The sequence below is a fragment of the Camelus bactrianus genome, chromosome 5 (genome assembly GCF_048773025.1).
Source record: "Camelus bactrianus isolate YW-2024 breed Bactrian camel chromosome 5, ASM4877302v1, whole genome shotgun sequence".
NCBI classification, from domain to species: domain Eukaryota; kingdom Metazoa; phylum Chordata; class Mammalia; order Artiodactyla; family Camelidae; genus Camelus; species Camelus bactrianus.
This window is the reverse complement of record NC_133543.1, coordinates 100659265-100671931: the sequence shown is the minus strand read 5'-3', so window position 1 is coordinate 100671931 and position 12667 is coordinate 100659265. Positions and strand designations below refer to the sequence as shown.

At 51.4% G+C, this 12667-nt stretch overlaps 1 long non-coding RNA gene across 1 annotated transcript; it reads left to right on the top strand.

The window, feature by feature from the left end:
• Positions 1–6734: 6734 nt before the first annotated feature.
• Positions 6735–12244, top strand: LOC141577667 (uncharacterized). Its single transcript, XR_012506898.1, has 2 exons — positions 6735–7060; positions 11630–12244. It is a non-coding gene; the product is annotated as an uncharacterized LOC141577667 (long non-coding RNA).
• Positions 12245–12667: the final 423 nt, after the last annotated feature.

Below are 12667 nucleotides of genomic sequence, written 5' to 3'. Positions count from 1 at the left end.
AGAGAGGGTAAAAGTGAAGAAACACTATGGTTGAAATGAAATTTTAAAGAAATTTTAGCCAGCTGGGGGGCAACATCTCTTTTCTCAATTTATAAAAGCAGAAGAGTAGGTGAACACAAATAGCGGTGATAAATATAAAGCTGCTAAGTGAAAAATATGTTAATTATGGAAATATATTTAGTCAAGAGGAGAAGATGAAGCTGAAAATGTGGAAAAGTCACCTTAAAATAGTAGCTGAGAAATGGAAACGTGGAAAAGCAACATGAAGTTATCCCCGTAACCCTTCAGTGACTTCTGAGTAGGCGCGAGGCCAGTATTTTCCTCTTTTTGTAACAAGATGTTAAAATAATGCCAGTATTTTCCTCTTTAGACCGAGAATGTACATGTAGGCTTCTTACCGCAATGAGGTGTATGCAGCTTCCCTCTGAGCTTCCGAGGGTGCTGGACCAGGAACCTCAGCGGAGCTGATGGGGTCGCTGGTCACCGAGCGCTTTGGAGGAGAGGTTGCCGTGGCACCCGGGCAAGGTCGTTCCTCTCGTGGACGCTCAAGGCGGGGCTCTGTCTGTGGGTACAGAGGAAGGCTCCAAAGGGAGGGGCTTCTGTTCCCTGAGCACCTAATATGTGCCCCTCACCGTGCTGGACACTTTGGTCACGTCATGTCATTTACTCCTTCCTTGTGCCTCGAGGGGCGTGATTACTACCTACATTCGGAAGATGTGGGATTTAGAGTTCAGGGAGATTAAAAAACTTGCCCTTGTTTATGTAAATAGAAAGTGGCACAAACCTGAATCTGGCGTGCTGGCAGAGAAGACACCACGCCTGTGTCCCTCCCCCTTCATCCGCACAAGCTCATATGTTGAAGTTCTAACCCCCAGGACCTCAGAATGTGACTGTGTTTGGAAACAGGGTCTTTCAGATGCTAATTAAGTTAAAATGAGGCTGTTAGAATGAGCCCTAGTCCAATCTGCCTGGTGTCTCTATAAGAAGAGGAAATTTGGACACATGGAGACACCAGGGAGGCAAGCACGGAGGAAAGGTCATATGAGGACACAGCCAGGAGGCGGCCATCTCCAAGCCAAGGAGAGAGGCCTCAGAAGAAACCAAACCTGCCGGCACCTTCAGCTTGGACATCCAGCCTCACAACTGGGAGAAAATAAATTTCGGTTCCATAAGTCACCCAGTGAGTGGCATCTTGTTATGGCAGCCTGAGCGAACTCATTCTGATATAAAAAAGCTATCCACAGATATTTGATCAATGTTCTGTTCCTGTTGACTGAACATGGTGGGTATGAAGCTTTTGACTTCGTGCCCCATGAAGCCCATGGAAGATCCGCAGAGATCAGGGGCTGTCCCAGGGTTGGAGGGAGGACGGACATGTCACAGCATTCCTCTCCCACCCCAACCCCCACCCTGCTCCACCCCGTTCTGGCTTCAACCATTGCCTTCTGCTACACAGATGATACGAACCAGGAGAGGCATGTGCCCTGTAAAGAAGTTTGGCTACATTCAGGTTCTGAGATTTGGAATGTGTTCTCGCATAGTTGAGAATGTTTTTAGTGTTAAATTCTGTTGGTTGAAATAAAATATGTGGATTCCACAGAGTAAGACAAATCTACCTGGACTAGCAAACACGTGTCTTTGCCATGATATTTGGACACTTAGAGATGATAAACAGAAGAGACTACACCACCGTGATCTTGAGAGGGAGGAAGAGCCTTGGTGGGGAGATGGGAGGAGTTCCTATGAGGACAGCAGTTGGAATCAGGGAACAGGGGGATGATTGGGAGTAAGGGGATGCATCGACCTTCCTGCAGGAGAGCGCTCTGGTCATCGTGCCGTCCTGCCAATGGGGTGGAACCAGAAGGAATATGCCTGCCCTGCTTGCCTTTGCCCCATGGAGGGGCCTCAGATCTCAAAGACCGTGGACTTGCAAGAAACTCGGGCAGTCTTGACAGCTCTCTCTCCTTGCCATCAGTGAAGTGCGTTGAGACTACTCTGAAGGACTGACGGTTGGGGGTTGCAGATGCAAATTCAGCATTCAAGATTAGATTTTGTTTTGACGCATTAGGGCAAGAGCTTGCAATTACGCATTTAATGAATTTTCTTTCTCTGTCTCTGTTTGCATACCCTGACTTACAATGAGATTAAGTGAGACTGTTCAGAGCCCCTGAGTCTCGTAAGAAATGTGAGCCAATGACATTGATTGATGCTGGTGGGATTCAGCCGCACAATCTGCCAGATCTGTGTTTCCCAACCTTGGAGAGGAAGGGATGAGAGTCTGTGATCCCAGAGGCGTGGGCGTGGGATACAGGTTCAATAAGGATGGTGGGTAGCACCGAGCCACCCTGAAGCATCGTTTCACTTATCAAGCAAATGGGAGTTGATTGTTTCCTGTGAGTCACTGTGGTGCATGCTGGGGCTTCAGCTGGGAGCAGCACAGGAGCAGGAGATGGTGACATGGGATGTAAAGGGACACTTGTAATTGTGAAATCTGTTTACAGAATGATGATAAGACAGAATTCCTGTTTGGAAGAAAACTGTTCTTTGTTTAGGCAAAGAACCAAAATGGCCATGAAAGGTGATGGTCCCTTTGCTTAGCATCACTGAGAGAGGTTTAGGCAGAGAAGGGTGAAAATCATCTACCTTTGGGGAGACTGGGGTTCACAGGCAGGAGGAGTGGGACCAGGACGGAGAGAAGAGGAGGAACTGGGAAGGGGAAGTCACCCCAATAAGGCAGCAGGACCTGGTCTGGTGAAGAAGAGTAGATTTGGGGGATGTTGGGGTGCGATATCCCATTTGAAGACTTTCTGCTTGTCTCAAACATCTATGGTACCCCGAGCCTTGGGGTGGTGGTGCTTTGAGGGGACAGAGGTGGGGTGTTGGAGAGTCAGAGAATGTCATGTGATCAGTAATGTGATAAACGCTGTCTAGAAGGACACAGGTGGGACTTGGGAGCCTCCCGCTCAGCCCAGATATCCACAGTCAGGTGACCCTCCATAGGGTCCTTTAGGAAGGGCTGGGGAAACTGGGGGCCAGCAGAGCAGACAGTCAGGCTTTGCCCTATTTTGATGGGAAAATAGAGAGGGATGGAGAACCTGGTCTGGGAGGAGAGGGAGGCAGCATTCAGGGCAGGGCATGAGGTCCCTTAAGAAGGGTGGAGACCGGCATTCAGGACAAGGAAAGAGCTGACGTGAAAGCCCGAAGTTGGAAGGAAGCTTGGTGACCTCGGGGGACTACGAAGGGGAAGGAGGGGACCTGAGATGTGGTTGGAGAGGTGGGTGGGGAAGGAAGGGAAAAAAGGGGTGTAGGTGGGCGTGAACTGGGTCTGCAGGCAGTGCTTTTTGTTGGGTGATTGGAGAAATCTGAGAACAGTCTCATGCTGATGAGAACAATTGAGGCAGGAGCACGGAGGGAAAGGTGATGACACGGGGAGAGAGAGATCAGGTATGTGAGCTACAGCCGGCGGAGGGGGGGACTGGGGGAGGCAGGGTGCGAAGGCGGCTAGTGAAGGGTCTCCTGTGGGAACAAAAACATAGGCAGAAGAGAGGGTGCAAATGGAGGGGGGTCTGCAGGTTTGCAGCAGGGAAGCTGGAGGAGCCCCCGGCTGAAGTTTCTCTCTTCTCTGTGAAGGAGGAGGTGAGATCCTCTGTCAGGGGTGGAAGACAAGGTGGGAAAGAGCAGGGGGTGGGGGATGCTGGGTGACGGAGGGGTGGGTCGCGCTGAAGACCAAGTCAACCACGCGACACTGTGATGGGGGAGGGAGGGCTCTCAAATCTTCCCTGCTGTCAACCGAATTCCTTCTTCTGGCCCCCCATGCAGCAAAGGGCAGGGGCCGATCACAGGGAGGCGGGGAGGGAGGCTGGGCTGGCGGTGTCCAGGTGAAGAGGGAGCCGACCTCCACCTCAGCCTGGAGAGAAGGGGTTTCTGAAACATTAGAGCCGCCACTTGGCAGGGCTGCAGGGGAATGTGGACCTCAGGGAAGAGATGCGGGGCTGGGAACATGCCTATGAGAAGCTGGGGGCCGGGGATGTCAGCGGATGGTGGAGCGCAGATGCAGAGGGCACAGGGAAAGATGAGGAGGATGAAACAGCTGCTGAGTGAAGGGCAAGACAGGACCCCGTGGGATGATGTGTGGAATAAGGCAGATGGGGGTGGGACGCGGGGGACTCCAGGGCGCTCGAGAAGCTGCCGTGAGAGGAGTTAGCCCCACCGACTCCTGCCCAGCGGTGGGTGCGGGGAAGGCTCCAGTGGGACGCGCGCCCCCGCAGCTGCAGCCTCCCTCTGCTCAGGTGGTCGACGTGCACGGTTTGCACCCTACATTACGGCTCCCTTTCACCCGGGGCCCCAGGAGACTCCTGACAGCTCCAGAGCAGAGGCCTAGGTGGGGAGGGGAGGTCCCAGCTGCTTCTGCTGGCGCCCAGGACTGGTGTCCAGGCTGATGTTCCCCTGGGCTTAGTGCACCTGCCGATCGGCCCCAGTAAGCCGTGAGCTGGACATTGGGCCGTCCCTTTGCCGCGCCAGGCGCGCATCGGGCTGAGCCTCCCAACAGCTTGTCAGGTGGGCTCTGCGCATCCTACAGGTGAGGGAAAGGAGACCGGAGAGGTTAGGAAACTTGCAGAGGTCGCCCAGGTGGCCCGAGCAGAGTGCAGGTGAGACCCGGGTTAGAATAGGATGGCCCTTGGGATAGAATAGGATGCTTTTATGAAATCCTTAAGTATCCAGAGTGTTAAATTTAGAGTGGGCTGCAAGGCGTGCCCCCGCCCCCTCTCCTTTCCCATGCCCCTCCCGTGCCTACCACCCAGCTCTGCACAGGGGTCTCTCTAGCCGCCCCCAAGCCTCGTGTTTTTGGTGTCTTAGTTTGCCTTTATCTGGTGTCCCTCCCAGCTCTTTAGGGCCTGAGTGAATTCACTCGCAGGGAGAATGTGTCCTTCTGTTCTCTGCTCTGCAGCCACTGGGCGGCGGGGGTGGAGGCGGCAGCAGGGACTGGCTGGTACCCAGGACAGAGGCCAGCCCACAAGGAGTGGGCAGGGTTCAGGGACAGCCACCAGGTGTTGTAGAGCTCCCTGGGCTGGGGGCAGGGACTGGTCCTGAGAACTGGCTCTGGTTTTAGGAGAGACCGTCTATCAGGAGAAGTGGATGCAGCCTCACCAAACCTCAGCCCAGCAAGGCGGGGCCAAGAGGGGTGACTGCCCGGCCCCTCTCCCCTCCTGCCCTTTGAGCTCCTGCCAGTGCCTCCCCATTGGCCAAGCCCACCGGCCCGTGGAGGCCCAGCCTGGCCTTCCAGCCGGAGCACAGTGTGCAGTGGAGACGGTGGAGGCTGGACCTGCAGGGCTGTCTGAGAGCATCAGCTTCAAGGCCACGTCATCGATTCAGTTATTTCAGAGCTTTAATTAAGTTCCGAAGTTAATAATGCATTTCGTCCTAACTTGCTATGGATTCTCAGTCATAGCTTTATGAGCATTATACATTTAACACTCTGGGTACTGAAGGATTTCATAACAGCATCCTACTCTACCCCGAGGGTCCCTCCTGAAATTTTCTCTTCTGACGGCACGTAACCCTCTAAGCCTTAGAAGGCTCTGGTGGTGGCCACACTGATTTAGTCCGCTGTGGTTACCTGTTTGATCCAGTCTGTCCAATAGAAATGCAACGTGAATCTCAAATGGGGGCCATTAAATTACATATGAAATGGAAAACGTATCAGTAGCCACACTAAAACTGTTGTAACCTCATGCGCTTTTGGGGTCCATCAGAGCTGGATTCTAATCCTGGTTCTGAGTCTCTGAGCTGTGTGATCCTGGGTAAATCACTCAACCTCTCTGAGTTTCAGTGTCTTAGACTGTCAAGTACACAGGACATACCTACTCTCTATGGGTTTTACGAGCATTAACCGAGTTCACGTATCTAAAACACCACCAGGTAGTTTGAGCTCCACACTGTGGAGAAGCAGGTAGAGAACAAAAAAGGAGACGTGCCGATGAGATGAGACCGTCTTCTGAGGAGCACAGACCCTCCAGGCCAAAACCACGACGTCACATGGCCTCTGCAGAAGAGAAACAGCCCTCGGATGGAAAACGTCGGAGCTGCGTGGGAGAGGCGGCGCTCTGCTCTGAGAGACGACCGGTCTCCTGACAGTCCTGGGGGAGCGCTGGGAACAGGAGCGGCCCAGTTCCGAGGCGCCGGATCCGGGGGCTTCTGTATCAGAGAGACAAGCCCGGAGGATGTCACAGCGGAGACCTGGAGAGAGAGAGGCAAGAAATGCGAGTCGGAGCGAACCAGGGTGAACAGCCGTCCATTCGCGGGAGCCGGTGCGGGACCCCTGCTGCGGTCCCCGAGCCCACTGGACGGCCCTTGCAGGCATGATACTGATTTTTTTTCTTTATTTACTTTTACTGAGGTAGAGTTGATTCACAATGTTGTGCTGGTTTCTGGTGCACAGCAGAGTGACTCAGCCATACACGTGTGTACATATTCTTTTTCATGTTCGTCTCCATCATGGTTTATTACAGGATACGGAGCAGAGGTCCCTGTGCTCGACAGTAGGACCTCGTTTATCTGTTTTATATATAGTGGTGTGTATCTGCTAAGCCCAAGCGCCTAATTTATCCCTCCGCTTCCTCTTGCCACTTTGGTAACCGTGCGTTTGTTTTCTATGTCTGTGAATCTGCTTCTCTTCTGTAAGTAAGTTCATCTGTGTCATATTTTAGACTCCACGTCTAGGTGATGTCATGTGGTATTTGTCCTCCTCTGTCTCACTCACTTCGCTCAGTGTTTCCGTCTCTAGGACCATCCATGATGCTGCACTTGATTTTCTGTTTTAACCACTTGGGTAGATTATGCCTCATGCCTGCTTAAAACTTAAAGGACAACCACCTGTGGGGGAAAAATCAATCCTCACTTAAAGGAGAAATCCACGTCATATGTGTTAATGACAGAGGGAAAGAACTCATTGTTTATCTTCTTGCTTTTTAAAGTAAGAAAAGCAGAAACGCAACTTCGTTGAAAAAACATGACCATGGCAAATGACGCACTGCGTTCTGCAGCCTTCTGTTATGAACAGGTAAGTGGCAGAAGGGGGACCAAGGGAAAAAAGAGGGAAAATACAAACACAGGAAGAGAGAGAATCTAATCTAGTGAATTAAGACCGTCCAGTCCAGTGAATCCCAATTTGCCCGGCCCGTGGGTGCAAATTAGGGTGGTGGTGGTGTTTTTAATCCAAGTGGCAGAAATCTAACTCAAACTGACTTAAGGAAAGGAACACATATTTTTAAAGGCTTCTGTCTTGTTTATTATTTTATTTTGGGGGGCTGTAATTAGGTTTATTTATTTAATGGGGGCCCTGGGGATTGAACCCAGGACGTTTCGATGCCAAACATGTGCCCTACCATGAGCCATACCCTCCCCACCAGGAACATTCTTTTAAACGCACTTCCTGGGGAGGCGAGGGGCTAAGTGACCTCAGGCACAGATACGGCAGAGGCTGGACCATGCTGGGCTGGACCGGGTTTCTCTCTCCCTCTTCCAGGTCTTGGCTCTGTTTTCCTCAGTGTTGGCATTATTCCCAGGAGGTGGCTGACAGTCACGCTAGGCTCGCAGTGTCCTTGCCGTATTGTCCAAAGCAGGGGTGGCATTCCTTCCTGGGGACCACCTCTGTGCCCTGGAGGGCCCTGCCCCTGTTCGCAGCCCTTTTTGCCCCCTCGGGCTGATTACTGAGGCAGGAGGGGAGGCGGGGGTCCTCAGATGAGCCCCGGCAGGTCAGATGCCCACCTCTGGGCTGGGAAATCTATGTTCAAAGGGAACCCGTGGTTGGAGTAAGGGAAGGAGGGGCTGCCGTGGAAAAGGGGGAAGGAGGGGGCGGTGCTGCTGTCCCCGCCCCTGCTTGCGGCCCCTCCCCTAATCCCTTAGGGTCCCCAGAGCTCTGTTTGAAAACCATCTCACACCTCCCCTGCTACCCCCTCCCCCGGTATATTTTGCAATAAAAACACTGAGGCCAAAGCAGAGAAACAATATACAGCTGCTCCTTATTATTTGTGGATTCCGTGTTTGTGAATTTGTCTACTTATTAACATTTATTTGCAACCCCTAAATTAACATTCGGTGATTTTGCAGTCATTTGTAGACATGCACAGAGCCTCGAAAAATTTTTTTAAAAAATATCTTTCCTTTTTTTAAGTTCTGGTTTTTTTTTTTTTAAAGATTTTTTTGGGGTAGGGGGTAATTAGGTTTATTTGTTTATCTTTAGAGGAGGTACTGGGGATTGAACCCAGGACCTCATGCATACTAAGCATGTGCTCTACCATTTGAGCTGTACCCTCCCCAACCAAGCCTTGAAAATTTTGAGTCACCCAGACACCCAGTTCCCAGCCTCTTGTCTCTGCCTTCTTGTCTCCCCCTCGCAGTGGAACCATGGGCCCCTTTCACAGTCTATTTGGTGCCACACTGCTCACATTTTGTGCTTTTTCTTGGTGATTTTGCTGTTTAAAGAGGCCCCTATGCTGTCTATTGTCCTAAGCGCAAGAAGGCTGTGATGTGCCTCATAGAGAAAATATGAGTGTTGGGTAAGCTCTGTTCCAGCCTGAGTTACAGAGCTGTTGGCAGTGAGTTCAATGCTACTGGATCAAGAGTATGTTAAAGAAGATGTCTTTAAGCGGAAACACACATAAAACAAGGCCATGTACTGACTGGTTGGCCAGAGGCTCGCAGGAACCCAGTCTGTGTCTGCCCTACAGGCAGTGGTTCAGCGCTCACTGGTGGCGTGTCCACGGTGACTTTACAGACCATGACTAGCCCTCTGAGGCACGGGAGGGCCACAGGGGAAGCCAGCCACTGCGTTCCCGTTCCGCCATGTGTGATGTGGGGGCAGAGACACGGCGGGAGGAGGGAGGGGAGCCGTGTTGGGGAGGTGAGGAAGAGAAAATGGAGCAAAAACATGAGAATGACTGACGGGAAAGAAGGGAGTCGAGGCAGCAGAGAAGCGAGCGTCTGTCGGGCCACGGGCTGCCCGGGCTCTGTGGGGGCGTCGCCCCAGACGGTCCCGACGGCTCGGGCACGAGCGTGGGGTTCACAGAGGGGACGAGACTCTCCTCAACCCCAAGTGCTGTAACTGAGCCTCTTCTAAGTGTGTACAAACCCAGGCCACAATTTCCGACCGAGCTGGATGAGAAACGCCCCATAACTGACACAAATGCTTTCGAGCTTGTGAAGGCTGGTGGGCAAATTCGCCTGGTTTAGGAAGTAGGGGAGGTGCTACGTGCGAATATAAACCACAACATTTAACTAAATATGGACTTGGTCTCTATCTTTTAAAAAAAAATTCTGAGTCTGTTTAACAAAAGGGGCAAGGGATTTTCCTGTAGGATTTCCAGGTTTGCACGAATACGTGCCTTTCGGGGAGAGCTGGTTAGTAAACTGAGACCACGTGGGGATGTCATGGAAGCTGCGTTTGTTACAACGCTTGACGTGAAGAACTGCCCTGAGTAACTTCCAGTCGTAAATTACGTGTGTCACGGAGAGTTAATTTACTCACCAGGCTGTGGCAGAGTTAAATCACTGACTTCACCTTCTGCCATTCTGCCCACTTAACCCACCGATACATCAAACCTCGCTGGAAAGCTGCTTCCTTGTGAAAGCTATTTTGACAATAAGGGAGTGAAGCTAACAGATTCATATCGAAATTCATTTGCATGTTTAAAGCAGTTTCCTTTCACACATATTTTATCTGATTCTCCATTCTTTGAAACTTAGATTCCAAACTTTGAATTTCAGTGTCTTAGAAAGCAGCCTTTCTTTATGGCGAGAAAATTGTGTGCTTTTATTTTTCAAACTTCAAGATGTATTTTTTAAAAATAAAATTTCATCTATTTCACTCTCTCAAGGAGTTCTGAAAGATCTGAATAGGTGGGGATGAAAAATTTAGGATTTTAAACGGTGTCATATAGCCTTAGTGATACAGGAAAAAATGTGCAGCCAGAGGAGAGCCGTGTCCCAGGTCTCGGTTCAGTCCCTGGGACGCACCCCGCCAAGTGTGGGTCTTTGGCTTCGTGCAGGAAAGGACTCAAGAATGAACCACAGTTGAGTAAAGGTGGGTTTATTCAGAGAGATACACACTCCTTAGGCGGAGTGAGGGCGTCTCGCTCAGAAGGGCGAGCGGCCACGAGGTGTGGCGTTGCTAGTTTTCATGGGCTCAGTGGCTTCACATGCTGACAAACGGGAGGATTATTCCAACTACTCTGGGGAAGGGGCTGGGATTCCCAGGAACTGGGCCACTGCCCATTTTTGGACTTTCTATGGTCAGCCTCGGAGCTGTCATGGAGCCTGTGGGAGTGCCATTTACCGTACTGACGTATCACAGCGAGCCGATAATGAAGCTCAGGGTTTCCTGGAAGTCAAATCTCCTGCTGTCCCGGGCCTCCGGGTCTCCTAGGAGTCGACTCTTCCTACGTTTCGGTGTTCACTGCTGTCGTTCCGTGAATGGCGGTGCCCTGCCCCGTCCTCCTGTCTCGTTAGCGTTGTCTAGTAATTCAGTGGATGCATTTGCAATTCCCTGTTTGCATCCACAGATTGTTGAGTTTGTCCTTGGTGATTTCATGCCTGCCTCAGTGGAAGATGCCTGTGGGCTGTGTCTGGAAATAGCCTCTTGTTCAGTTCATCAGCCCCCTTTTCCAAAGCAAATCTTGGTTTTCTTGTGCGTTGGACTGAGAAGGACAAGCGTTTGGAAAAATGGTTCTGTTGCTGTTGTAAGCGTTTGAAGGCGGGGTTACAGAGCCGCCTCCGGAGCGCAGGGAAGGCTGGAGGGAGGCTCCTGCCAGCATTGTCTGCTCATGGCTTGGGGGGTTGTTTTTCCCTTGATTTATCTTTTCCTGCACTGTCAGTAACCCCGGCCTCTTCTTCCGGCCTCTGTCCACACAGTGTTTGGAGCCCTGAGAGGGATGGGCCGGCCTGCCTTACTGGTGGCTGCCCCCTCCTCCAGGCGGACACCCAGACACCTGCGGGCTCAGCGCTCCCAGGCCTCCGCCGCTCTGCTGTCAGAGCATCACCTCTGGCTTCCCAGCCAGACACCACACCCACCTGGTGCACCCCTGCAGTGTCCTGCTCACCCCTCAGAACATTCCAGAACACTCAGAACTCTGGGCTTAGATTTCCTCACTGATTTTCCTTCAGGTCTTTGCCCAAAAGTATGAGGACAGTGTGACGTGAGAGCCTCCGACGGAGACCCTGACCCACCCAGTGACGGCAGGGACGGCTTCCCTGAGGAAGTGGCCCAGAGCCCTGGCTCCAGCTTCAATGAAATGATTTTCTTTAAAAAAATCATCTTGTTCTGGGCATTTTAAAAAATACACAAATATAAAGAGGAGAATGTATAATAACCTATAAGGGAAAAGAAGATGAAAAAGAATATATACATGTGTGTGTAACTGAATCATTTTGCTATACACCTGAAACTAACACATTGTAAAGTAGCTATACTTTAATTAAAAAAAAGAGACAGAGGGAGAGAAGACGTAATAATCACTGTGTACCCACCCCGTCGCTTCAGCAATGATCAGCGTTTTGCCAGACTTGTTTCATGTCCAGCATTGTTGCTCTGGACTTAGCTTAAATGGTTATCCATGTGATTTTTTCTCTTTAGGATCTGCCTCTGGTCTCTCCCAGGGCGAAGACTCTAAGTGTCCCATCCTGACCTCTGCTGTCCCAGCGCGCAGCGCCCGCTCTGCGGGACGCCTCAGCAGCCCGCCCCGGAAGCCCCTCTGAGTCTCCTTATCGGGGGGGGGGGGGTTCTCAGGGTAAGTCCCCGGCCGTCCCTCACCAGCCTTGTCTGCTCCGAAGAGTCCCTGCTGAGGAAACAGTGAGGGCCGGTCCCGGCCGTGTGGCTGCGTGACCTCATGGTTGGTGCTGCTTCAACAGAATCTTGAATTTGTGGTGTTCTTTATAAAAAAGCCAAAGGGTGATTACTGACTCATGTTCAGATCCTGTGTCAGGAGCACAAACTAGTTGCTGAGGAATAAACACTGGAGAAACTCAACTGCAAAGCCCTGGGGAGAAAGAAAGCTCAGCGACTTCCAGTTCACCTGTAATCCTCGTCATTAGCTGGAGATGACCGTCCAGTCGGTAACGGGGCCCCTGCCACTGGCTGGTCCTCGTTCTGGTTGTCCGTGTGAGCGCTAATCTTGGGGAAGGATTGAACAAATAAAAGTGAAAATGACTGACTTGCTAGCAATGCGAAATAAAATGAATTTGCCTTTGATTTGGTTACTGATGAACATACGGATGCTGTGTAACAGCCCCCAAACCACCACACACACACAACGTGCGCACACACACACACACACCCCACACACACGACACACACACCCCCACGACACACACACACACCACACACACGCCACACACACACCACACACCACACACATGCCACACACACACCACACACACGCCACACACACACCACAGTCACACCACACACATGACACACACGCCACATGCACAACACATACGACACATACACACACCACACACAACATACAACACACACAACACACACAATACACACACACACAACACACACACGACACATACACACAACACACACGCCACAGACACACAATACACACACACCACCCACACACACCACATACACACATCACACATACACCACACAACACACACA